Genomic DNA, 26,524 nt, shown 5'->3' on the forward strand with positions numbered 1-26,524 from the left:
AAACAGGTTTAGATTAATAACAAAGATATATATTATAAAATCTTCTAAATAATAGAAAAAGCCTGTAATAAAATTATATTTACTAGTTTTGTTCTCTAAATATTATTGCTATCAAAATAGATATAAAAATCTAAGTTTCCTGAAACCTTTATTCCAATTTAACTTTCCGCACTTTCTTGTGCAATTTTGTTTTAAAGCCATAATTTCGTTGACAGATCCTGTCGAACACATTATGCTACAGCTAAAACTTGAAATAGAGCAAGTTTTATACGTGCTATCATATAAAATAAGACCTAAAATTTTTGAAGTTTGAATACTATTTTATATAGTATTGCATTTGCAATAATAAAAAAGCTAATTTATTTGGTGATATGTATACGATAGGAAACATGATTTTTAATACTGGAAACACAGAAACTCAAGAAAAGTAACTTATTCATTGAGAATCGCATAAAAATAGAATTACGAAAAATTTTCATATTCTGGTTATATTTTACATCATCAATTCTAGAAAGAAAACTATTTATTTTGTATTATCGAACAATCAATCTGATCTTTTTAAATACTTAGTTTAACTAATTGACCTAGTTTCCTTACAGATATATTATAATGAAGAGGTGCTATCGTAGTTTGAAATCTAGAAGAAAAATTTTCTTGTTAAAACTAAAACTTACGTAATATATTATTCCACTAAACAGAACCATTATTCAAACTTAATAACTCCATAGGGAATTCCTTCATACATCTTTCCGTTATAGAATAAAATTAGAACTAATTTCACCCAGTTCTGTTCAGCGAAATCAAACGAAGAAGATAACGCATTGTCAACGGCACAGCTCAAAGTCTGGTTCCAACAAATACATATGCATATAATCCAGTCTTCCGATAGATAATGGATTAACTTCTAAGTAGTCGAAGATAATTGCGTCTCAGTTAAATTAGTTAAGCTCTATGTCTCTAGAATTATTACATCACATTTACACAGGTTGCTGCTTGAGTCGTGAAACTGTAATTGGTTTAGTGCTACGCCGGAGATCGGTACAATCTAAAATTAACAATCTAAATCCTTAAGATGTATATCACAAGTTTAATGTATCTAATAAAATTATAGTTCATTATCAAATATGCATTATTCGTTTACTACTAACTCTGGGTAAGGTATGAATAGGAGAAGGGAAAGTCATAAAGTCAAGTTCATTCCTTAAAAAATAATTTATTTTAATATAATAATAAATAAATAAATTTGATGGTTACCTTTTTTAATATTTCAACATTATATTAAATGAGTCTAGCAACTACCTATGTTTATGTTGATTCTTATTAACAGCTGTGACAATAAGTTACTTTTATTCTCACAAGAAATATTACTACTGCATTGATTCCCGATACATAGAGAACTATCTCAATAAAAGTCCGCAAATTGTTTCGAAAATTGGTATATTTAGTAAAACAGTAAATTATTAATAAATATTAAAATACAGGAATGTATTTTAATTAATAACAGATTTCCATTTTATTCTAACCTTAAATTAAAAACTATACCAACCATCGTTACCAACCATAATCGTATAATAAATTATCAATATCCTAATAAATTAGTATTTAGTAATCAATTTAATATCATCATTTAAAGCAATTCTGACAATCACATATCGATGCTGTAACAATACAACTATTCTAAATCTAAAACTATAATAAGAATACTAATAGACACATTTGCAAGTAACTACTCCTCCAATGACCACGCATTTGGCTCTTTGCCCTTCATGACATTCCAATGAATTAGCGCAAATTGCATCAAGAGCTGGCGAGCATTTAGCGGCCAAAGTTTGATCTAAAAATTATTATACTTCAAAATGTAATACCTTACTATAGCCGTAAATACATTTTTCGAGATATATTGATGACCTTAATGTCCTTAATGGATAATATAGAAATACAATAAAATTGGCCGTAAATATTTTTAATGCAATAAAAATTACCTTCTTGTTTCCTATCAAATAAAAATTAGGTATAAACATTTTTATTAATCTTGCAAACATTCAATAGAGACAATATGTTATTTTTTATTTTTTATTTAAGAAAATTTAAAGATTATAAGTCAATAAAGCACCATATTCGGAATATTTATAGAAGATAGATCAATGTATTTGAGAACAAAAGAGATGTAATCATTATAGAAACAAAGATACGATTAATTTGGGGCCCTTCTACAGCTATGTAATGTTCGACTATATCTTGCAAAACCTATGAGTTTCTAGCAACAGTTTTAGACTTACTTTAGAAAATAATAGATCATATATAAGAATTTCACAATAAAATATAAAATTTATAAAAAAAATATCTCCCAAAATTGACAGAACTTGTATATAAAAATAAAATATTTAAAAATATATTCCATCGGCTCGATATGAAAACATCAATTTAGAATTATAGAATGCACCAAAAAATATTAGTTTCTTGACTCTTCAATGAGCAACACCCAATATTTTCAGTTTCAGTGATTCAAGCCAAAGACACTTGGAGAATATTACATCTATAAATACAACGCAACGAAATCAGCCAACATCATTAACTGACATTTTGAATGTAAATATGATTTTATTTACCTGCATTGTGAAAATAAATTCATCACTCTATGAAAAAAACATGAAAATATTCTATCAAGAAATACTGAGTTGCTTATTAAACTAAATAATTACCAATAAAGTAAACTAATAATAAATTTATAACTAATAATTGTTCAAAAACTCAAAAAAAATTAACGGGATATTTTCAGCCGTTGTCTTTTTAATGATATTTGTCATATAACTCTTTTTAATTTTTAAATCTACCAGACGTTTTACTTTGATCAATAAATAGTAACACATAAAAAATCAAAACTTACTCAGAAATATATATAATGTTAAGATTGCACAAACAATTATAAGATATATTTTAAGCGTTATGGTATAGCGTTTGTCATTGCTATACTTCAGGGGAATTAGAGCCCAACACAACAATTCGGACATATCGTTAATAATTCGTTCTTCTGTGTAATCTTGCATAATTTGAAAAGATCATTTTATTACGAGGTGTCACAATATGTACATTGTGATGAAAATTAATCTTGGATTACTTTAGCCCGAGATAATTCTGTATTGTTCCAAACACCTGCGCGATATTTTTTTGTATACATTGTTGGATGTTTTATTATTTTTTGCTTATTGATGTCTCAAAATATCTACATTGTTGTGGTCTTTGTTAAAAACAATAATATTTAATGAATTATTCATTTTGAACTGCCATAAACGTGTGTGTATTGATATATATTTAACCTTGTTTAATAAATCAATATTGAATAATTAACAAAGTAAATGTTATTCTTTAATAGCAAGCAAATTATAATTACAAACTACTATACTACAAACCAAATTTTTAATAAAATAATTAATTAATGTTCAAAATAGAATGCATACAATAATTTACTTTAATATCACGTGAAACATAAAACACAGCAGATCAAAAAAAGATTGGTTTATTAGTCAATTACAAAAGTTATAACTAATAGGTTGCAAATATGAAGTTGCACTAGAACAAAATTTTTTAATTAATTACCGATGATTATCGCTACATAACCAACGAAGAAATGCACAATGATATCGAAATAAAATGCATCTACGGCATTATACAATATTTCGAAAAACGAAATGAATTTAATAAATCACTTGGCCGATAACTTGAAACTGTATTGCTGCAGCTACTGGAAATCGCGCAGGAAATCAAAATATTGAAGTGAACCGGACCAGACGAGCTTCATACGATACATATTGTATGATTCATAAATTCAATTTTCAAGCAATATTGAATATGTTTAGTTATAAGTTTCTTCACAATATATCATATATTCTTACATCAAAAAAATATGATATAGTAAAATAAAATAAAACATTTTTAATATTAATTTTAATTTGGATAATTATCTCGAATAAAGATTACTTTGTACGTTATTAAGAGTATTATTAAATTTTTTCAAGTAATTACCCCAGAGGACATCAACAAAATTGTCAATATAGTCTTCTGTGAAGAAACTGTCGATAATGTAGAGGAAATATAATAACATAATTGGTGATTGGTGATTAAAAGATATTTATTAGAAATTGATATTTAATATATAATTTTATCAAGTTGTAATAAAAAATCTATAAAATTAATTACCAGCCATAGTTTCATTATTAATTGTAATATATTTTTAAACCTAGTACATATTATATATTGTTAATAAAATATATATGTATACATTATTAAACACAAGAACAGGTAGTACGCCCTAGAACTACAGCACATTTGGCAGTTTGACCTCCAAGGCATTGGAAAGTGTCTTTACATATTTTATCTAAAGCTGAATTACATTCAGCAGATATCACCTGACCTAAAACAAATTGACAAATCAGTAACATTACTAATATTTTAAGATATTATAATTAGACTGAGAATTAATAAAATATCGCATCGCTTACTTATCTAACTATATTCAGTTTAACCTAGTTTTAATTGTTATCTGATTGTATTGTTTTATTATATATCATTTTTCTGAACGCTAAATAACATTCTTATACCGACAAGAAATGCTCTTCTCGCTTCTATGTAATTAGAAATATAGTTGAAATTGTATTCATCTAGCTTACTATTGAGCACCAACAATGTTTCACTATATATTAGATGCTTGCATATATTTTGATCAGTAATTGATGTATCGTCCGTACCATATCGGCGATATTGCCAGAAAGATAGAAAAATTTGCAGAAAATAATAGAAAATATCTTAATTTATATACATGTCCTACTAATTATTTTCCATAAATAACATTTTTAAAAATTATTAGGTTATATACAAACACCCAATAGTTAAAAATCGCTAATTGCATTTAGATATTCTAAAGATGGTGATTTGTTGAAGCCAAAGATAGCAAATGCAACAAGAATCAAATGCAGAGCAATAATATGACACAATATTGAAATATATAGTATACAAAGCTGGAGATATATCAAAAATACTAATACAATTAATAATAAATAGATTCATAGCATAGGTTCACAATTCACAGTTCATTGATTTTCTCAATATAACCAAGATTCCTGATAACATTGATTAAAAAACACTAGAACATTGAAATTTATTAACTTAGCTATGAATCAGTTTTATTATTAATAAATAATCTGTTTTACTGTTATAATGATACTTATAGTGTAAAAGACAATAATGATGATATGCAGCACTGAACAGAACCTGCACTTTAAATGGTAAATAATATGCTGTTTTATTATATAAACTATTTAAAAAAACTAGTAAAAACTATCGATTATTTAAAAACAAATTATTCAATATTATAGAAAAAATAAACATAATTAAATAGAATAACTATAAATATATCAATTATTAGAAAATGATATTAACCTTGATATCAAAAATAATCATAATATCGAAAAATTATTCAATAACATGAAAAATTTAAATCGTTTTTTCTAGAAATACTATTCATGTGTACATTGGGAAAGTCAATAGTATTTGTAAAATAAACACGTAATATGCAGGTAATAAGCTAAATATTTATTTCACTGTATATGATGTTTTATATGTGTTATCTATAAATGTTGAGCTATTGAATCTCGTGTGCACGTAAAAAGTATATATTTAAGAACAAATAGAGTCTTACCTGTAAACAGTACGCACAGGAGAACTACAACAAAATAAATGACTGCGGCTTTTCCCATCATCGTGCTATAACTTGAGTGTCTTCGTCAAGTTTGCGGTTGTTATTTTATATATAGTTGTACATTAGCATATCTTGTTTTTATCGCACCATTCAGGTATGTTCTAGGTATTATAACTGCACAATAATAATAGGTATATCTATTTTTTTATAACAAACTTGAGGTGTTTACGAAAATAAGAAGCTGTACACAGAATTAGTTTAATGCCGGCTAAGCCAGCCATATATATATATATATATATATATATATATATATATATATATATATATATATATATATAAAAAGCAATATTATTGAAACCGTCTAAACACGTTTATATATATCAGGTTGTTCAATATATTTTGTTAATCGGTAAGAAAAAGCCGATTAAAATAAATTTTGTTTTTCGATGATTATATAAAAATTAATCCTTATTTCCGTTGATGATGCCATAACTTGAGAACGACCTTATTGATTCCATTGATCTTTTTTTTCTACCATTTTACAGGAGGTTCTTACAGAAAAAAAATTGAATTGTCACCAGGAGTATGGGTGTATCGTATGCGTATTTTTGTTGTTGATTTAAAAGCGTTATTTTTGTTCTATTTATGCCTCGGTATAGTATTGGGTTTTGCATCTTAACTCCTGACTAAATATGTTGTGCTTTAAATGTTGTTAATGCTACTCGTATTAAACGTTTATTGCCAAGCATCAAGCATATGTTTTCAATAAAAATGAATGCTTCCTTGTGAGTTTCTTCGATCAAAAGGTAGAAAAGCATCAACATTATTTCATTTCGGATTAGAAAATAAAACTAACAATGTTATGCATCAAAAAACACTACAATATACACCATATTTTTGAAATATTTTTTAAAATTATTTATTCCAGTTCGAATAGAATTTTCTTAGATGAGCCAGAACAACGTATGTGGGGTCAGTTTATTAGTATTATAGTAACATACATCTGAACTTTAATATACCTATTCAAGTGATCAGCTATGTCATCGAGGCGTAAACCCGATGGAATATGAAAATAGGCTTCCATGACTGCTATTAATTCAGGATCAAGATAATAGAACTATATCTTGCTAGTGATTGACACGATATTCTTCAAACCTGCAAAAATGCTCCTTTCTAAAATACATTTTAGTACTGAGCCTCCATTATCAAAATCACATTGAAAATTTGTATAGTGATAATGGCATATATATTATGTTTCACAAACGAATAACACATTTTATCATAAAGTTGAATTAGCAATAAAACAATATTTAAGGAATACGTTTTGAAAAAAGAAAAGAGAAGTTTTCTGTCACGAAAGACTGTCATTTAGAAGGTGTTGTAAACAAACGAAACTGCAATTATTGTACCGCAATTAACCCAATAGAGAGACACTAAGGGTTCCTACACAGTTCAAAGGCAACTGCTTGGTGTCTTTTACGTGTTTATACTTTCAGTTAAAGCAGTACGTAAGAATATACGGGAAACATATTTGGCTGCTAATTTACATACATTCTGACGTACATATATCTATGTTCTTATTGCAACTATAAAATTATTAGGTGCATGTATGCATTCTGATTATTTTTTTACTTTAAAGAAGCATTTATCAGAAAAATTGGTTATAAAATATAGTTTTAAATGTTTTGTGAAAAATACCGTCGACAATACAGAAGAAAAAATATATATAAATATATATATATATATATATATATATATATATATATATATATATATATATATATATATATATATATATATATATATAAACCAACAATTCAATTTCGAGTAGCGTTGGGAACAGTCCAATGAAAACAGTCGAACAGGTCGATAGTTAAAAAACTGGCGACTGAAAATAATAGTTACTATTTTCAGCAAAATGCACAGTTCGACTGTTTTGTGCAATTCGCGATGTCAGACGAAAATGTGCGAACCTTTTCCTATATAAATTCTAAGAGAGGAAAGGACGGAGATAATTGCTTGGACTAGTTAGTTCTATATGTGCATATATTTTCCAACGGTAGTATAAGGGAGGTGGAGATGTACATCCTTCACGTACGAACTTTATAAAAGAAAAGGGAAAAAAATTACTGAATACTATTATCATGCAATTAACAATTTTATTTTAAACGAAGTAGAATTACTTTTATATTTGAATGTTCTGTGGATCTGTAAAAAGTAATGGAATTTTTCTATGGAATGGAATAACACCCCACAAATGCTTTATCGTATTTTAATATATTAATTGCTATTGTCAAATAATATCAGTATATTATTTAATTATTATAGTTAATAATTATAGACAATACAATAGAACTTAAACAAAACCTAAGAACTATAAATGTACAATAACCATAAATACTAAATAAAAATTAAACATCTAATCATAGAAAAAAAAACGAATTCGTGACATAATGTAAATGTAAGTAAATGACAAATGATAATTATAAATAACTAAGTACTTTATTCATTATTGAATGGAAATATTTTTTAACAAAAATCGAGAAAGTAACATCGAATTTAACAATTTGATAGGTTCTTTACTTTTATACTTCGCGTTTTCACCAATAAATATTTCTAATCAAAATACTTGTAAGCAACTAATATACTTTCATATATGACTTTCACATCGAATCCACATTACATCCACAAAGGAATACTAAATTTGATTTTTTAAAGCTTTCTTTTAAATTTTTTATTTATTGTATTTATTTATTTAAACCCGTCGGCCTTTTGGACTGCTTTCTTTTAAAGAAAGAACTACATTTATCTATTTAACATTAATGTCGAGCAGTATATTCATTCGGATGACCTGATATTATATTTAAATTGTGTCCTCTTTAAATCGATTTAGCATATGAAAAGCTAACTGATTCGTACAATCATCATTATATTCATTTATCATCACTATGTTTTTAACTTGGGGATCCACAGCGGTTAACATTTTTAAGATCACATTTATTATTAACCAAATTCTTTATATCAATATTCATGATTAGGCTTTAATTTTTATGAATATATTCAGTTACTTTTAAACAACAAATTGTAATCTTTAAATAATAAATATAAAATTCAAGCTTTTATATAGTTTTATTTTTATAAATATTCCTAAATTAATTTGAATTATTATGTTACTGCAGTTGTAACAATTCTAGACATTTTGGCAGTGAGGTTTCTTGATAAAAACCTTGTACATTTTAATAGTAACAAAACAATGTATTTGTAATGAGGATATTACGGGGAAGTACTGTAAAAATCGTGACTTATTACGTACAATGAAACGTGAGAACTTTATTTAATTTTAGATTGATTATAGTATTATAGTATTATTACATTTGCAAAAGGTTAAAAGTATAAAATTGTTAGCAAATATAACTATAATATATCATACTTCAAGATTGAACAAATATGTTTAAAAGTAATATATATGCAAACAATATTCAATGGCAGAATGTGACATATTAGGTGCAAAAGTCCGGCATCTGTAGGGATTTTATAAATTTCCCTGGAGTAAATACAAGCATAGTCCCAATTTTGAAGAAAGGTTTTTTACTATAACTGTTTCCATTATATATATAAAGGACACTTTAATAAATTAAATGTATTAAATGTAATAAAATATTTGAAATTTAAACAAGAAAGCTCTTAACAAACAACTGGTTACGTTATGGTTTTCAAGTTTTAAATATATTTAAAAAAAAACTGGTGACAGTGCTGAAGAAAATAGTGTTTCTGTAAAAACTAAAAGGGTAAAGTAACAGAGGAGGGGTAGGGATTAAATAGGTTAGATAAATTAATAGAAAATATGGAGTTGTCAAATTAAAAACATAGTTGCAGTGTAAAAAAATGGACTATAAAATATCAAGAAAAAGCACATAGAGGGAAAATCCATAAATAATAAAAAAATATATTTAAAAAATGTATAATAAACAATTATATATAAAATTATATAATGCCAAGCAATTAAAAATAAAGACATACCATTGAAAATATCTATTCAGAATATATTAAAAGATGTAGGTGATTTTAAATGAATAATACAAAGCTCTAATTGTAAACCTGTGACAAAGGTGATATTTAATTTAGTTTTATTTTATTTTAATAATTTTAATTTATTTTAATTAATTACATTTAATGGATATTTAAGGTATTAAGATAGCCGTAACAAATTTTAAAAAATATAATAAAATAATAATAGGTTTCAAATATAACTATAAAAAATATTATAATATATATCATTAGTTATACGGTCATTTTCTTGAACATTGCGCTGACCAAGCTTTATAAACATAATATATAGTCTATTCAAAGTTTTTTTATTCATGCTTCATCATGATGTTTAATGTATTGCCTGCCAGAATTTGTAAATTCGTTTAAGAATCAGGTAATATTTTCCTTCTCATTTTATTCTAGTTAAAAAGAGACGCAATTTTGTCTGATTAGTTCGAAAACGTAAACGAATGAGCCTGTCAAAGTTGTCCGGTTGTCAGACCTATGAAGAATTCTTGAAAGGACTAGTTATAAGAGGTTATAACTGTAACCTATAAACTATTGTGGCTGTGTACTTAACTGTAGTTATTAGATTTACTATAATGTTAAAATAAATTATATTTGATAAATTTTTTGTTCTATTATTTTATTTAGATTATAAATTAGATGTATGTCAAAGCCAAACTGAACTAAAACTTTAACTAGTGGATGCGCCAACATTTTGACGTTTTGATGTCACAAATTTAAATGATATATGTGAAAAATAACTTTGAACAGACTATAAATATAATCATAGGGCGCTTAGTAATTGTGTACAATTCTAATAGTGCAATACTGATAGTCGTCAACCCAATTACTCTATTAGACCGTTCTTGTGTAGCTTGTTAGTTTTAGTATATCCTGTAATAACTGTTATTTAATCATGTTTGTTTTTTAAGTCAGCGGGACTTTAAATATAGTTTATTCCCGATCTTTTTCTCGAAACGTTTCTGTTACTGTGTGTTGTCTTCGATATGTTTTCGGAATTTGTTATAGCTCCTCTCAGCTGATAATTTTTTAATTGAGGTGTGTAGTTAAAGATCTATATCTAGTTAATTGTTACATACTAAATTACGAATTTAATTTTATATATCACATTTTTAAACGCATTACACATAAAAAATTAATTTTTATCCATTATTTTGCCACAATCAGAAACTCTTTAGGTCACTAATATATACACTACATTTAACAAATATTTGATCACTCATTTAATAAATAATATGATAAATATGGAACAAAAGTTCAAAATGAAAAAATAGATATGATTGGGAACTGTTTTCTGTAGATCTTGTTAAAATATTGTGTGTGGACAACCAATATCAAGGTAAAAATCTTGATGAACAAAAGTTAAATAAAATAACAATATAAATCGAGAATTTTCACTTGGCATAAATTATGACGAGAAAATCAATTTTCTATATTTATTATAACTTGAAAATAAAATACAAATTTAAAATAAATACAAATAGGGAGACATATTTCGAATTAGGCTTAACAGAATAAGTAATATGGTTTAAGAAACGAGATATACTATATAAGAGGCACATTTCTATTATTAAATTGTCATATATAGCAGAAATATTCAAAAAGTAAAATGTAAAATATTATTATATCGATAAAAGAACAACTATATTGTGAAGAATCATACAAAACTTTACTAGCAAACTTAGTTTTATTTTCTTGGCCTCATAATAAAATAAAAAATATTTAATTATGACAGAGCAGACAAAAACAATATTAAGAGAAATTTTCTTCGTTATAATTTCGGGATCTAAATTACCAAATCTTGGTTATTATCTCTGAAAACAGTTAATGGTGAGCCAATTTGGAATTGGAGAATTATCAGTGAGTCGTTCGTTACAGGAGGATAAGGGATCTTTATTTGCGGTAATTCTAGACATGTAATTCTACTGATTAATTGCTTTAAATAAATTAAATTAAACTCGTAGTAGAGGACGGCGTACTCTATCATCATCCGGTATATGTTGTTACATTGTTTTTAATGACAAGTAACTTATATGCTAATTATATTTTAACGAATTTACATAAGTACCATTTCATTAGAGCATGCAAATTTTGGGTAAGAGCATTATTCAATCTGAATAAACATTATAATTCCATGGAAACAACTTTAAATGTTCTTTCCATTTTGATTGTTCAAATATATATTTAAAGGGAAATAAACATGCTGTTTCCCAAACAATTGTTACATTTTTTTTATTATGGTTGTATATTTTATCTAAATATTTAACGGTATTATACTTGGACTTTCAGCATTGAAACTAGATATACATCTCTTTATTTTTTCCTAATTTTAAAACGTTAATAATAGATGCATTAAGCGTCTTGTCAGTGATGACACTATAAATACCAAAATAATACGATTTTTTTATTTACTTATTACCCGCTAAATCCTATCAATAAACTAGTTTATACATTTAATATATAATTACAATTCAAGAGTGGGAAATTGCAAACATCTTCAATTATATAATTGCAGTACAAAATACAATTTAACTAAAATATACAATTGCATTAAAATAAAATAAATGTAAAAAGCCAGATTTAAACACAAAGTATTTACTTGTCCCCATTTCTAATGTTCCATGGACGATATTGTTTTGTTTTGTTGTACAAAAACCTTGTCCTGATTTCTTGAACATTTCTTCATGCAGTCCCACAGGTCTACAGTGACATGAACATTTATTTATATACTAACAATTTGTTGTTCAGAGATAACTCAAATTGTCATTTAAGCAAACATCCCATTTCTTAAGCCTCATAGAAAGTTGTCCTTGTTTCTTCTTTCAAGCTCTTTCCACCAGCTTATTTTATGCCGATGTATTTTACTGTGTTTGCATACGAAATTATTACATAACTAATTATCGCTGGCAGTTAATTTATATTCGTATAAGAAAAATTAACATGTGTAAGTTTTATGCCATTTAATTTTATTCCCCATTCTTTTTCCCATTCGTAACAGTATTGTAATTTACTTGTAGCTATGTTAATATTGTTGAGAAGCATATAGCTTATTTTAGCTGGCTCAGTTAATTGAATTGGTTTGTTTCAAATGTCCAATGGTTACTTCTATATTCAAACTGGCATAAGTTTATTTTCTTCGAGTTGTTTGAAGCATATTAAGTGTACAATAATATCCTATATACCTTAGCATATTAAGCATTGAATATGTCTGTAGTATAAATTTTTTTAAATTGGTAATTGTATTTTATTACAATCAACTTGACATTGGCATAGGAAACATTACTTGAAATAAAAGATATTAGAACACTAATTTATTTTTATGCATGTAATATCCCTTATGTACGAATATCCTTATGCTTGTATATAATATCCCTTTTATATCCAACTAGGACTGATCTGGATCTGAACGCTCAACATGGAGTGCGAACCACAGTGCTCGATATTATGACTACAAATTAACGAATCACCAAATTTTTAAAATTCTAGGTCTATTCCAACTTGGTTACTATTACTATTATTACTAATTCTACCTATGCTTCATTTATCTCATCTTACAAGCTCATTCCATTGAATTATTTTATTACAGCTCATTAGCTTATTAAATAACTGACTATAATTATTGAATATTTAAATTAATGTACTGATTTTACGGTATTTTATATTTAATAATTAAATGGTAATTATATTATTAACAAATAAAAAATGGTCAAATTATATGTTATTCAAAATAACACATATATCCTTCTCCATTATTTTTTATCGATAAAATGGAATAAACATTTATATTTAGCTATACTAAATACCATTACAGTCTACCATTTATGTCCATACTTATCTTTATTACTTCGCTGTTTATTGTTGTTATGCTTTTAGTATAACTATAATGATAGACCAAACTATGTCAATGAATGTTCATATGTAAAATAAATTAACACCATTTTAATCTATAAAAAGGCATTAATATTCGTAATAACATAATACTTTTTTCAGTTTCTTAACCTGAACCATTTAAATATGAATTTATTCAAGCTCATTTTAATACATGCAATTTATAGGTAGGTTATATACATACATGAAATATGTATAGTTTAAAACTAAAACATTATTAGAGTATTACAAGGGTTGGAGAAAATAATATGAAAACCAAATAATAGTATATATTATGGTATTTTGGCAACACTGCTTCCGTGTAAATAATATATGCATCATTCAATTTACATGCGAAGTCGCGTAAGTTATATTTCTTTGTATTATACGCTATGTTCTGTAATGCTTAAAGTAAGAGCTCGATGAAATGTGTGATTTCTCAGACGTCGAAAGAGTGCAAATCGTTGGTGCTCAATTAGTGGGAACGTCTGTAATGAAACTAGTTAAATTAATATTAAAAAGTTGAAAGTTAAACATATTTTTTTTATTTAACGTTTCCCAAGCTACAGTATCCATGGTAATGAGAGCAAAGATAAAACTGGTATGGTAAAACATCGTCGGGGAAGAGCAATAGTAGACGAAACTTAAAGTTAACTCGACAAACATTAAAGGGATTGTGGCCAAATAACATAAAATTGCAGTGAAGTTCTTACTATAACTATCATTTTTCCATCAGCTACAGTCGTATTCGGTTGAACAGTTATGGACGGTTTTATTAAAGGAGTACGAAATATATTTATGAATTTAATCCATGATCGTCGACCGTCACCAAAAATACTACCTTTTCAATCTTATTTTAGTATAAACTACGTAATAATTTAAAAATAATTTCGGTAGATCCCTGCACCTTAATTCGTCGTTGAAGTATAAGGTTTACCACCATATTTAGCTTTTTGTTTTAATCCGTGGTCACGGTGACAATTTCAAATCTCAATCGTATTGATAAATGCTAAAGATAGGGCCGAAAAAACTCCCATACTATGATCTTTTGCTTTCAATCTTAACGCATTAGACACCCACAAGATAATGAATATAGGTTGATATAAACAAGTGTATATGAAGAGAATTATTATATTAAAAAACGCCATTCAATATAGTCAAGAAGTGCCGAATAATTGAGCTTTTAAAATAATGGAATATATAGTTGTTGGATATAATAAATTCGCTTGACCAGGATATTGAAAGGATTGAAAGCAAAGGCATGGCCAATTTTTCATTGTTATAGCTCTCGGTCATGTGTAGCGGTGGCTAAATTATAAAATCTACATTGAAAGTATTCACCGAACAATACCCATTGTGATTTAAATCGAATTTCAAACAAAGAGTGTTAATACTGACCCAAAAAGAAGATCTATTGTAGACAATACCTTAAATAATTAGTAATTCACAGAATTCTAACCAAAATATCATAAATCAAGGAAAAAACCTCAAGGTTTGTATATAACAAATATACAACAAATCAAAGAATCTTGCAGTATGTATTATCAATTGTATGGTAGAACTTAAATTGTGAGAATAGGGAGTGTACTGTCCCTTGTGGCTTCGCTATAAGCAGTAAAACCAGGTCTGTAGTGACAACATTTCATTTACTTCCATTTGTCACTTTTCTCCGTTAGCTCTCCCGTTTTGGCAATCTCCCTGTAATGGAATTTTTATGCTATATAACAATATGTCCTTGTTATTTCCGAGAGAAAAATAGTGTTGTATAAAAATCGTCTCGGGGGACTAACACCGATAGGGGTAATATTTCATTCTTAGCGAAAAGTAACGTTATTGTTATTTTATTTTTTGTTTTTGTTTTTTTTTATCGTATTTTTAACATTATAAGTTAGATGATAGCCTATTTTTATAAACATAATATTAGGTGTTGGCATTTTGATCAGCGATATATTTTGGTGAATATTCGAATTATTATTATAAACAACTTTTAAATGCGATGGCTTCAGCATTGCTCTGTATATTATTACCTTTTAATATTATTGAGTTATTCAACATATATAGACGCTAATTGTATTATCGACATATGATACTTCTCCTCTGCCAGATCACAGTGATGAATTGCATCACTTATTAGACGAATTAGCTCAAATATGCGAGGAGAAAGATCTAAATGACAATAATTAACTGAGAACATAATTTCAAAGCGTTTTAAAATGGTGGTTTCTATTATGTGAAAAATAATTTAAAAAAAACTTGTATAATTAATATTAATACAATTATATTGCTAAATATACTATAGTATTATGTAATGTATTAATAATTATACTTATATAACTGTTAATATAAAATGTTTTTCTGTAATCGAATAGTTTCAAATCGTTTGAGTGATTACATTGTTTAAATAAGTCTCCTTTTCGTCAATTAGCATTTATCTGTACTGGGTCTGTTTAATGTCGGCTCCGAACCACGGTCCTCGGCATTAAGCCCACCGACTGGCGAGTGACCAACTTGAATACTGACTTGCCCAGTCTGACCGGAATCATTTTCATTGTCAGATTTTGTACTCTTGCGTGAGAATCACAAACATAAATTTAGGACCATGCCCCAGCAGGATTCGAACCCTCGATAATCACAACAGCAAGAGGACCGTCCTGTCAGCTTTACTATTGCGCCAACCAAGCCGGCTGTGTGTTTTCTTAAATAAATTTCGAATAAAATTTAAAGTTTGATGATGCTACAGAAAAACACTAAGCAATTAGTTCCTCTTATGTTAAATATAAAAGTTATTCCTCCTGAACATTTCTTCATATTAATTTTTCAAATCGAAATATTTCATTCAGAAAATCCTTTTTTTCAAGAAAAACGTTATTTAGTATCGCAGTTAAATACGGTTGTTTTATCATATAGGTTTTCGGGATGTTATAGCGCGATGAAAATTTTCTAAGCCATTTCTTTAGTAAAAATATTTTATACCGTAGTTACCTAATCACTTTTCGCCACATTATATATAGATACCACACACAGATATATATATATATATATATATATATATATATATATATATATATATATGTATATATACATATATATACATATATATACATATATATACATATATATATACATATATATACATATATATATACATATATATACATATATATTTGTTAATAATATAATAACCATTTTATTATTAAATATAAGATAAATGAAGCATAGATAGAATTAGTAATAATAGTAATAGCAACCAAGTTGGACAAGACCTAGAATTTTAAAAATTTGGTGATTCGTTAATTTGCAGTCATAATATCGAGCACTGTGGTTCGGACTCCATGTTGAGCGTTCAGATCCAGATCAATCCTAGTTGGACATAAAAGGGATATTATATACAAGCATAAGGATATTCGTACATAAGGGGTATTAGATGCATAAAAATATATTAGTGTTCTAATATCTTTTATTTCAAGTAATGTATTGTTGCTTACTCAGTATTGACTATATTGAAAAAAAAAACGATTATTTCCTATGCCAATGTCAAGTTGATTGTAATAAAATACAATTATCAATTTAAAAAGATTAATACTACAGACTTATTCAATGCATAATATGTTAAGGTATATAGGATATTATTGTACACTTAATATGCTTCAAACAACTCGAAGAAAATCCACTTATGCCAGTTTGGGTATAGGAGTAACCATTGGACATTTGAAACAAACCAATTCAATTAACTGAGCCAGCTAAAATAAGTTATATGCTTGTCATCAATATTCAGATAGCTACAAGTAAATTACAAGTCGCTGTCATTACTGTTACGAATGGGAAAAAAATGGCGAATAAAATTAAATGGCATAAAACTTACACATGTTAATTTTCTTATACAAATATAAATTAACTGCCAGAGATAATTAGTTGTGTAATAATTTCTCATGTAAACAGAGTAAAATACATCGGCATGGCTCTGGATGTCAAACTTTAGAAAAATAAGCTGGTGGAAAGAGCTTGAAAGAAGAAACAAGGACAACTTTCTATGAGGCTTAAAAAATGGGATGTTTGCTTAAATGACAATTTGAGTTATCTTTGAACAACAAATTGTTAGTATATAAATAAATGTTCATGTCACTGTAGACCTGTGGGACTGCATGAAGAAATCGTCCATGGAACATTAGAAATGGGGACAAGTAAATACTTTTTTGGAATGTTATAGCGCGATGAAAATTTTCTAAGCCATTTCTTTAGTAACATGGGCTCCGAATCACGATCCTCGGCTAAGCCTACCGTTAAGTGACCAACTTAGAAATCATTCCAGAAGATATCCGGTCTCACCCAGCCTGTTTAGGACCAGACAGTCCCCAGGACCGGGATCATTTTCCTTGTCGGATTTTGCAATCTTGCCTAAAGACAATCACAAAAGATAATATCGCAATAGTAGGTGGACCGTCCTGTCGCCGTCCCGTCGTTAATATCCTTATTGAAAAATTAACACGAACACACAAAATCATAGCATAAATACTTGTGCATATAATGTTTAATGCTTTTCCGTCAAAAAAATGTGCCTGGCTATGCATCTCTCATTACCACTAGATATATCGAGGCCCTTTTCACCGACTTTAGAACCGAATACTTTATAAAGTGAGTATTATGGCACCAAAATCGATTTTATGACTCTTTCATAACACCTTCCTTTGATATATTGATTTATTCATAATTTTACTAATCAAACTTGATATATGATTATTAGCTATAGTTAAAAAAGGACTAAGTTGGAAACTGATAAGGAGACAGTTATGAGCTTAAAATACCAAAATTTAAAACATGCTTCAACAAATATAAACAATATTTTACATAATAATTCTTAATTATTATATATTATAATTACTGATGTGAATCTATATTTACCAACATTTCAATAGGAACCATCCTATTTAATGTACCACCTCTATCAATTCATATAATATAACAACAATATACACTATAACATAATCTACAATAGTGAAACAGCTGATTAGTAATATACACACACGTCAAAGTTGGTCCAATATAAAGTTACACTGTTCACACAAAGACGGGTCGAAAATCTGTTTTCAACTAGTTTCTGATAGCGGCTTGATTCCTGGCGAATGTGAAACTATTTGAAGTTTGTCTTTTAGAGCGAACAATAAACTTGGTTTTAAATTGGATCCGGCGGAAATAGAATGCACTAATGTCACGCCACATCCCATGAATAATTTAGAATTAGTTGATAGCTCACCTAGTTTGATTCCATTGTTAAAGGAAAGAAAACATTCTTATATTATTGTAAAATCAGTAGAATATGTTTTAATAAGTTACGAATTATATATTTTCATTTATGTTAAGTTATCAAATGAGAAAGGGTTTTAAATACAAAAAGTATTAATTTACCTGGAAAACTATTTTATTTAAAGAAAAGAACAGGCATCTAGTTGAATGGCGATACAAAGCGACATTGAGGGTAAAAAAGGTAAAAACTACCCCGACGTCTATTTTAAGATATATCATTCGTAACACCATTCAAAAGAAATGGTCCCTCAGATAATACTGCAGTCCGTAGCCAGTACAGTAATATATTTATAATTTAACACTTCCTAAAGAGAAAACCACAGGGAAGGACGTGGTCTCTGTCCCGTCTGGACAGCTTATAGTTATAATAAAATTATGTTTGAGTATCGCCAGTACTTTCGTCTGCCAGCTTGCCTTTAATGATCTTCGAAATGGCACTGTTTCTACCCCCAGCATTCATGGTGTACCTCTAAGGAATGGAATGTCATAATCTCCAGATCTTACTCTTTCTGATCACCACTTGTTTCTACATATGTGTCGTGACCCATTTGGGCAGCGCTTCACTTCTTATGACGATACCAAAAATGGTTCGACTAATAGGTAGAATCAAAAAATAAATTCTTACAAAATGGAATAAGTGAATTGCCTGAAAGATGGAAAAAAGTAGCAGATATTGGACAATACTTTGAATAAAATATATCGTAAAGATTTTTAACTGTAAAGCAAAAATTAAAATAAAAAAAAATTCTTAAAACTAATTTATACTAAGTGCTTACCTTTTTGGTAAGGGAATTTTACTTTGTATTCTTCAACTTTTTTTGATACAATATGATGAAATACCTTTTTTTATTTAATTCGTTAAGACATTATTGTGCAGAAAAATTAAGTTATTATGTCTTCTTCGACAATTTTTTTTATTCATTATAGATTATCACTTTAGTAATCCAATCGAATGATAATAATATAATTTTAGATTTTAATTAATGCACACATAAAACCTTCGCTTAATTTTATAGAATATTTTTTTAACATTTCATATTATGTCCTTTAGAATAACGATCACACAAGTATCTAACAGGACGCCAGTTCCTATTCTTTAAATAAAATTTCAAGTCAAGAAAAAATGTGTTTTCATCGCTACACAAATAAAAACTTATATTTTACATTTTTATATTTCTTTTTTCCTTTTGACACTTTCCAAATAAATTTTATAACAGCTTTTCTATTTTTAGATGAAAAAAAATATCCTTTTCACACTGACGCGGGCGATATTTAAATCAAACCTCAAAAAAGCAGTTAAACTTCATAAAATCTCCTCGACCTTCTTCTCATATCTCCAAAAAGTTCCGCACCAGTTTTAAAGCCATTTATTTGCTTATTTACATACAAAGTATCCTTTGCGTCTGCACCTTTCTCACTCCGAACTTTCTAGCTTTATACTCGTAGAAAAAGGGCTTTTTGTTTGATTAGATTGTTGATGCTCTCGGGTTCTGCTTGTGCGAAAAGTTTTTATTAAGTAAAAAGTAAAATGTTTCGGAATGGAAATTGTTACGGCTTCGCCGTGTTACAAATTTTCATTTAGTTTTACATAATTTTACTTTAGATTGTAAACCTATGAGGCGAAATTGCCATATACATTTTATTGTTACTGAATACTAACGTTTTATTATCAACTAATGAAAACCCACAAAAGGATTCATTGTATTTACGTATTCTACGGTGCATAAAGTATATTTATCAAAATATGGCACAACTTGTAAGATATTCTATGATAATAGTATATAAAAATATATGTTATCAAGATGTATATATCCTGAAAATATGTATGTAAGGTTAATTGACTCCGTCATTACATTGTGAAGAAACTTTTTACATCAAATCATCTTATTATATGATTGCATGTATTTCAATCAGAGACCAGCATCGTTACCAACTTGTGGGGAATTTCACAGCCTGCGGGGATTGGGAATATGGATTGGGAATTTATTGGGGATTGTCATTATGCGAGAAAATGAGAGGATTTTAACATCTTATTGTAAATATAACGTCCGTAACCTGGTTGAAACATTATAAGAACTATAAATTCCTATTTAATTCATGTCTTATGAACTTTCACAGCAGCAATATTTTGTTTCAATCAAAGACATACCTTTTTTACAAATTGAAACCAGAAGGGGAAAATAATTTTGACAACGCTCAACGAAACGTCCGCTAAACTCATGAAAATTAACTACGCCACGTCCTGTGCTAATATTTTAATCACTGGCTCCAGTTGCACATAAAATCTTCTAGGTCTAAACGAAATATACATTTTATTTAAAGCTATCGAAAAGTAGCTAAAGAAAGGTGAAAATGTACCTATGTGCTAGTATTACAGATTTATATGGAATATACCAAGAATTTGATGTTATATTGACGCCAGACATTACCAAAAAATTTTATTTCACCTATTCTTTGTTTTTTTTATATACGTTCTAAATCCATCAGAATATATGACATCTACATAAATATGTGACAGCACAAAAATTAGATAGGAGTGGCAAACTCATGATGTCTTGGATTTTGTTGGATGATACTGGAGTAAAATGTTTTGGATTGAAAATGCTGCCGAAGAATACAGTTCTTACACAATGCAGTTCTTAAAATAACTTTCTGGGAACTTTTGACAGCTCAAATGAAAAGTCCCCAGCCTGAGACATACATGGCGCTACTAGAATTAAATGCATATGTTGTTTAGTTAGCCATAACCATCAAAAGATGCGTGTATAAATTTGACAGCTGCCGAATCATTAGTTTGTGAATTATAGCATTTTGAGCGAAGCGACTTTTGTTATTGTTAAAAAATGGATGCCGCACGAGCCCACTTTTGACCAAAAACAAGGACGAGTTGACGATTCACAGCAGTGTTTGAAGATAATCAAGCATAGTAAACCCGAGTTTTTGTGTCGATATGTGACAATGGATGAAACATGGCTACAACATTTCACTCTGAAGTCCAATAGACAGTCATCCGAGTGGACTGCACACGATAAACCCGTTCCAAAGAATGGAGAAACGCAACAGTCCGCTAGCAACGTTATGGCGTCTGTATTTTGGGATGCGCATGGAATAATTTTCATTGACTACCTTGAAAAAGGAAGGACTATCAACAGCGACTATTACATAGGACCTTTTGAAGGACGAAATCGCCGAAAAACGGCCACATTTGAAGAAAATGAAAGTGCTGCTTCACCAAGACAATGCACTGTGTCACAAGTCAGTGAAAACGATGGCAAAAATCCATGAATAATGGGCTTCGAATTGCTTCCTCATCCTCCATATCTTTCAGATCTGGCCCCCAGTGCATCTGGCATTCTTTTAAATAACTTAGCAGTTAATGAATCAACTGTTTCCAGATCTTTTAGGCGTTTACGATGAAAGATACAGAAGGAGGGAAAATGGATTCCACATAATAGATGTTTCGTTTCTTGAGAGGCAAGCAAACAAGAAGAGGTTTGTGATCTACTACTATAATATAAAGCGCAAAATGAGATGAGTTAGTTCAGTAGAGTCATTCACATTGGCAGCAAAGTATTAATGACAATAAATATTGCGGTGCATATAGTGACATAAATATACCAATGTCAGTTGAATAAATTGAACTACGTATTGTTCCTTCAAACCATTAACAATAACAGACACAAAGTTATTATCTTGAATAACGCTAGACTACACGTTGCAAAAGTTATGAAGAATGAACCATTACAATTCAACTACTCAGAGTATAATGCTTTGAATATATTTTAAATCCAAATATATTGTTTGTTGTGAGGTACTAAAAGTAGACAAAACATCGGTCATCATTAAGAAATTCTAACCACAACACTTCATTAAATTAAAACAACCAATTTTATTCCAGCACATGTATAGCTCAGATATTATTGTTCCTTTTTCCTACCATTTGTTTTGACACATTTAAGTTAATAGAACTGTACAGTATTTAAAACACAATTGATTCGTTGGCAAAAGTTTGCTTGTTTAATATTTAAATTATTTTTATCTCCAAAACCCAAAATATAACTCACTCACACCCATTTAATTTTATTAATGGTGTAAATTTACCAAAACCCACATCAATATTTTCTTGTCTATGTAAACAACGGTAATATTCTCTCAAATAACTCCTTAACATTAATTAGATAAATGAAATTCAAAATGGGGTTGCAGTTAATTTACGACCGTACCGAACGTGTTAAAAGGGGATTGTTTGGAAATTAAAAGTTAAAAACCACGAGCGCAAACACGCGAAAAGAGAAATTCAAGGGAAATGAGAAAAATTATGCGGATGGGAAAATTAAATTTTTGCGTACGAAACACTTGAAATGTAATACGTTTCCATAATAAATAATAAATTATCAAGTAATACTACAATTTGTTACAAAAACATTGAAATTATATTTTTATTATGTAAATATACAGAAGATATGAAGACGAAATAATGTGAAAAACATGCAATATAATACAATTTATAGCAAGTTTAGTACCTGAAAACGTGCATTTGTGGCTCATTACTTTTCTTATTTAATCAAAAATAAAGTAGTCGCTGAAGTCATTCATTCATTCATCATTTGCCGTTAGAAAATTATGATGAGCATGCTCTAACCTTAAACACATATGAGGTATGGTTTCGAAAATTCAAAAGTTGTGATTTCGATGTACAAGTTTAAAAGCGTTCTGGTAGACAGAAAAAGTTTGAAGATGCGAAACCGATAAAGTTATTGAGTGAAGCCTAAACTCAAAAACAATTGGCAGAAGTGTTAAAAGCGGCCCAAGAAACGATTAGGATTGATTAGGTCTGATTAGGAGCAATGGGAAAAATCCAAAAGATGGCAAAATGAGTGACACATCAATTGAATTACAGTTAAATTACAGCGGCTTCAAAGGTATGATCAGAAGTCATTACTGCATCTAATAAAGACGAGTGACGAAAAGCGGATTTATCTTGATAACCCTAAGCGCAAAAGATCGTGGTTCATCTAGCGAAGCCGGACGATCGACTCCAAGGCTTTTTGGTCGCAAGACAATGCTCTGTGAAACCTTGCGAAATAGTTAATAGTAACCCTCACCTACAACAAATGATCAATTTTAACCACGCATTGATGAAATCGTCCAGAATGGGCCCGAAGACAAGGTAAAGTGATTTTACAGCACGATACGGCGCCGTCTCATAAAGGAAAACTGGTCAAGGAAGTATTGCAAGCACTTGGATGGGACATATTATCACACCCACTATATCCTCCAAACCTTGCCCCGTCCGACTATCAATTTCTTGCATCACTAGGACACGAGATTTCAGAGCATTTCGAAGAAGTTAGAAAATGGCTCGTTTTGCTCCAAGGACAAACCGTTTTTTGGGATGGCATCCATAAATTGCCTAAAAGATGGGCCAGATGTAGAGATACAATATCCAATATTATAAATAAATAAATTTAAATTTTCTTGAAAATTATGTAGTTTATTTCCGAAAAAGCCTGTTATGACTTTTCGGCACATTTGGTACGTAACTTGAATGATTATTTAACGTGATTAACCACGGTAATGACGGCATACACAAAACATGGTAGAATTTTATCGGCGAAGAAATATGGAAGCGAAAATAGGCGAAATCCCAAATTAACTAAAATAGGCAACAAAAACTGCCGTGGCAAAAGTGATATCAGAAATCTCCCTTAAGTAATGCTGAAACTAACGATGAGCCGCGAAAAAGTGAGTACAATGATCATAAAACCTAGACACTTAACAAATAGAAGAATGTACTATGGTCCAATGAATCATAATTTACCTTGTTTCCTACAAACGGTAGGGTTTATTTATGGAGCTTATTTATGACTGCCTGCTTCATTCAATCAAGAATGAGGGAGGTTCCATTATAATATGGGTTGAAATGTCATGGAATTGAGATGATATTCTCACTCGCATTACTGACTGAAATGTAGCGAATTAATATCACTATATCCTCAATGATGTACGACGTACCAGCTTATATCCTAACAGCAAAAATAATGGACCCGCATTGAGATCAAGGGAAGCAGACTCACGAGCTGCTGCTATTAAGGTAAAGGGTAAAGTTAAAGTCTCTCATATATAAATAAATAAATATATAAATAAATGAATCAGAAATTGTGCACTCATTTCTAACTAACTAAACTAACTCCGACTATGATGAACGTGCAATGCGTACAAGGGAAAAAACCAAAGGCAAACACGCTAGATACGCTGTCACCAAGAGTCGAATCACTTTCGATGGAGTTTACGTATGCTTCCAGTTATCCATTGATCATAACTACAGATCAGTAACTTTGGACGTTTGGCGTTAGATTCTGTTTTATGAAATAGTTACAATTTATATTTAAGTTACAACGATGGCACTATTATCGATTTACTATTATTTAATAATTATGGGGAATAAACGACTATTCGAAGAAATTATAAAGTAGAGGAAAATAAAGCAGCTAACGATAAATGGATAAATAACTAAATACATAAGTGGAGGTTAATGAGAATAACAAATAAAAAAAATAAATAGAGAATAATAAATGAAGAATAAAAAATAAAAAATAAATATAAAATGCTTGATTTGGAATTAAAAGAGAAAACTGAATTAAATTTTGAATAAACTCACCATTTGATGGAACTCATGACTCTCACACACTGATGGACTCACTCACATGACATAACTCTGAACATCGCGTCTTCACAAACGAACTGTTATGAAGTTCTAACGTCGCTTGGACGTATAACGTTACCACATCTGGCATATACAGCCTCCAAAGAAACATCAACAAGGTAACCATTCATGGTAATTATTTCTGTTGCTAAGTATTCGCAATCAAATTCTACAATTATAAGGAAGCGACAATCCCGCCCAATTCCTCTCCATTATTATTCAAAACCGCAAAAAAAAGGCCGGCTTCGATGGCGCAGTGGTCAAGGCGACAGGAGGGTCGCCCAACGCTTGCGATAGTCGCGGGATCGAATCCTGCTGGGGCATAAATGTACTTTATCTTTGTGATTGTAGCTGCAAACGCCTTAAGGCATCTGTAGAAAATCCGACAAGGAATAACCATCCCAGTCACGCCTGTAACCTGGCTGGATAAGATCAGTCAATAGGCTTAATGTCGAGAACCGTGGTTCGGAGTTAAATTGTAAGTCCAGTCCATATAAACCCGCGTTGGTAAAAAGGAGACCAAAATATTAAGAAAAAATCTTAAAAAAAACATAAACGACCTATAATTAAAAGGTCTAAAATATCGAACTACCAGATGGAACTCCAAGTACCATAGATATTCGAAACGATTTATGATTTCCTTGAATGGTAAATGTCTTTGTGTTTTAAGAAAAAAAAAATTTTACTGAAAATTTGATAAAACTCGCTTTTACACTATCCATATATTAAATTAATATTATATTGAAGCTATATAATGATAGCTACCAATATTAATTTTCCCTAATTGTTCAAAGCAATATTTTCTAATACTAGTATCAAAAACAACACTAATGGTATTCGTAGCAAACAAATTAATGACAGCAGGTTCAATACCTTTCAGTGTTATTACTTAATCGATT

General features: G+C 29.1%; 1 protein-coding gene and 1 long non-coding RNA gene across 3 annotated transcripts in view; one reads left to right on the plus strand and one right to left on the minus strand.

Moving 5' to 3' along the window:
* The window catches only part of LOC143192898 (cyclic nucleotide-gated channel alpha-3), a 223,821-nt gene that overhangs the window by 93,993 nt on the left and 103,304 nt on the right, over positions 1–26,524 (plus strand). The gene's annotated exons all lie outside the window — the stretch shown is intronic.
* Positions 4,112–5,855, minus strand: LOC143194103 (uncharacterized). Its single transcript, XR_013005185.1, has 2 exons — positions 5,696–5,855; positions 4,112–4,411 (listed from the first exon to the last, which is right to left on the minus strand). It is a non-coding gene; the product is annotated as an uncharacterized LOC143194103 (long non-coding RNA).

The sequence above is a fragment of the Rhynchophorus ferrugineus genome, unplaced genomic scaffold (genome assembly GCF_030347505.1).
Source record: "Rhynchophorus ferrugineus isolate W39M unplaced genomic scaffold, kcgeb_rfMv2 rfM3, whole genome shotgun sequence".
Classification (NCBI taxonomy): domain Eukaryota; kingdom Metazoa; phylum Arthropoda; class Insecta; order Coleoptera; family Curculionidae; genus Rhynchophorus; species Rhynchophorus ferrugineus.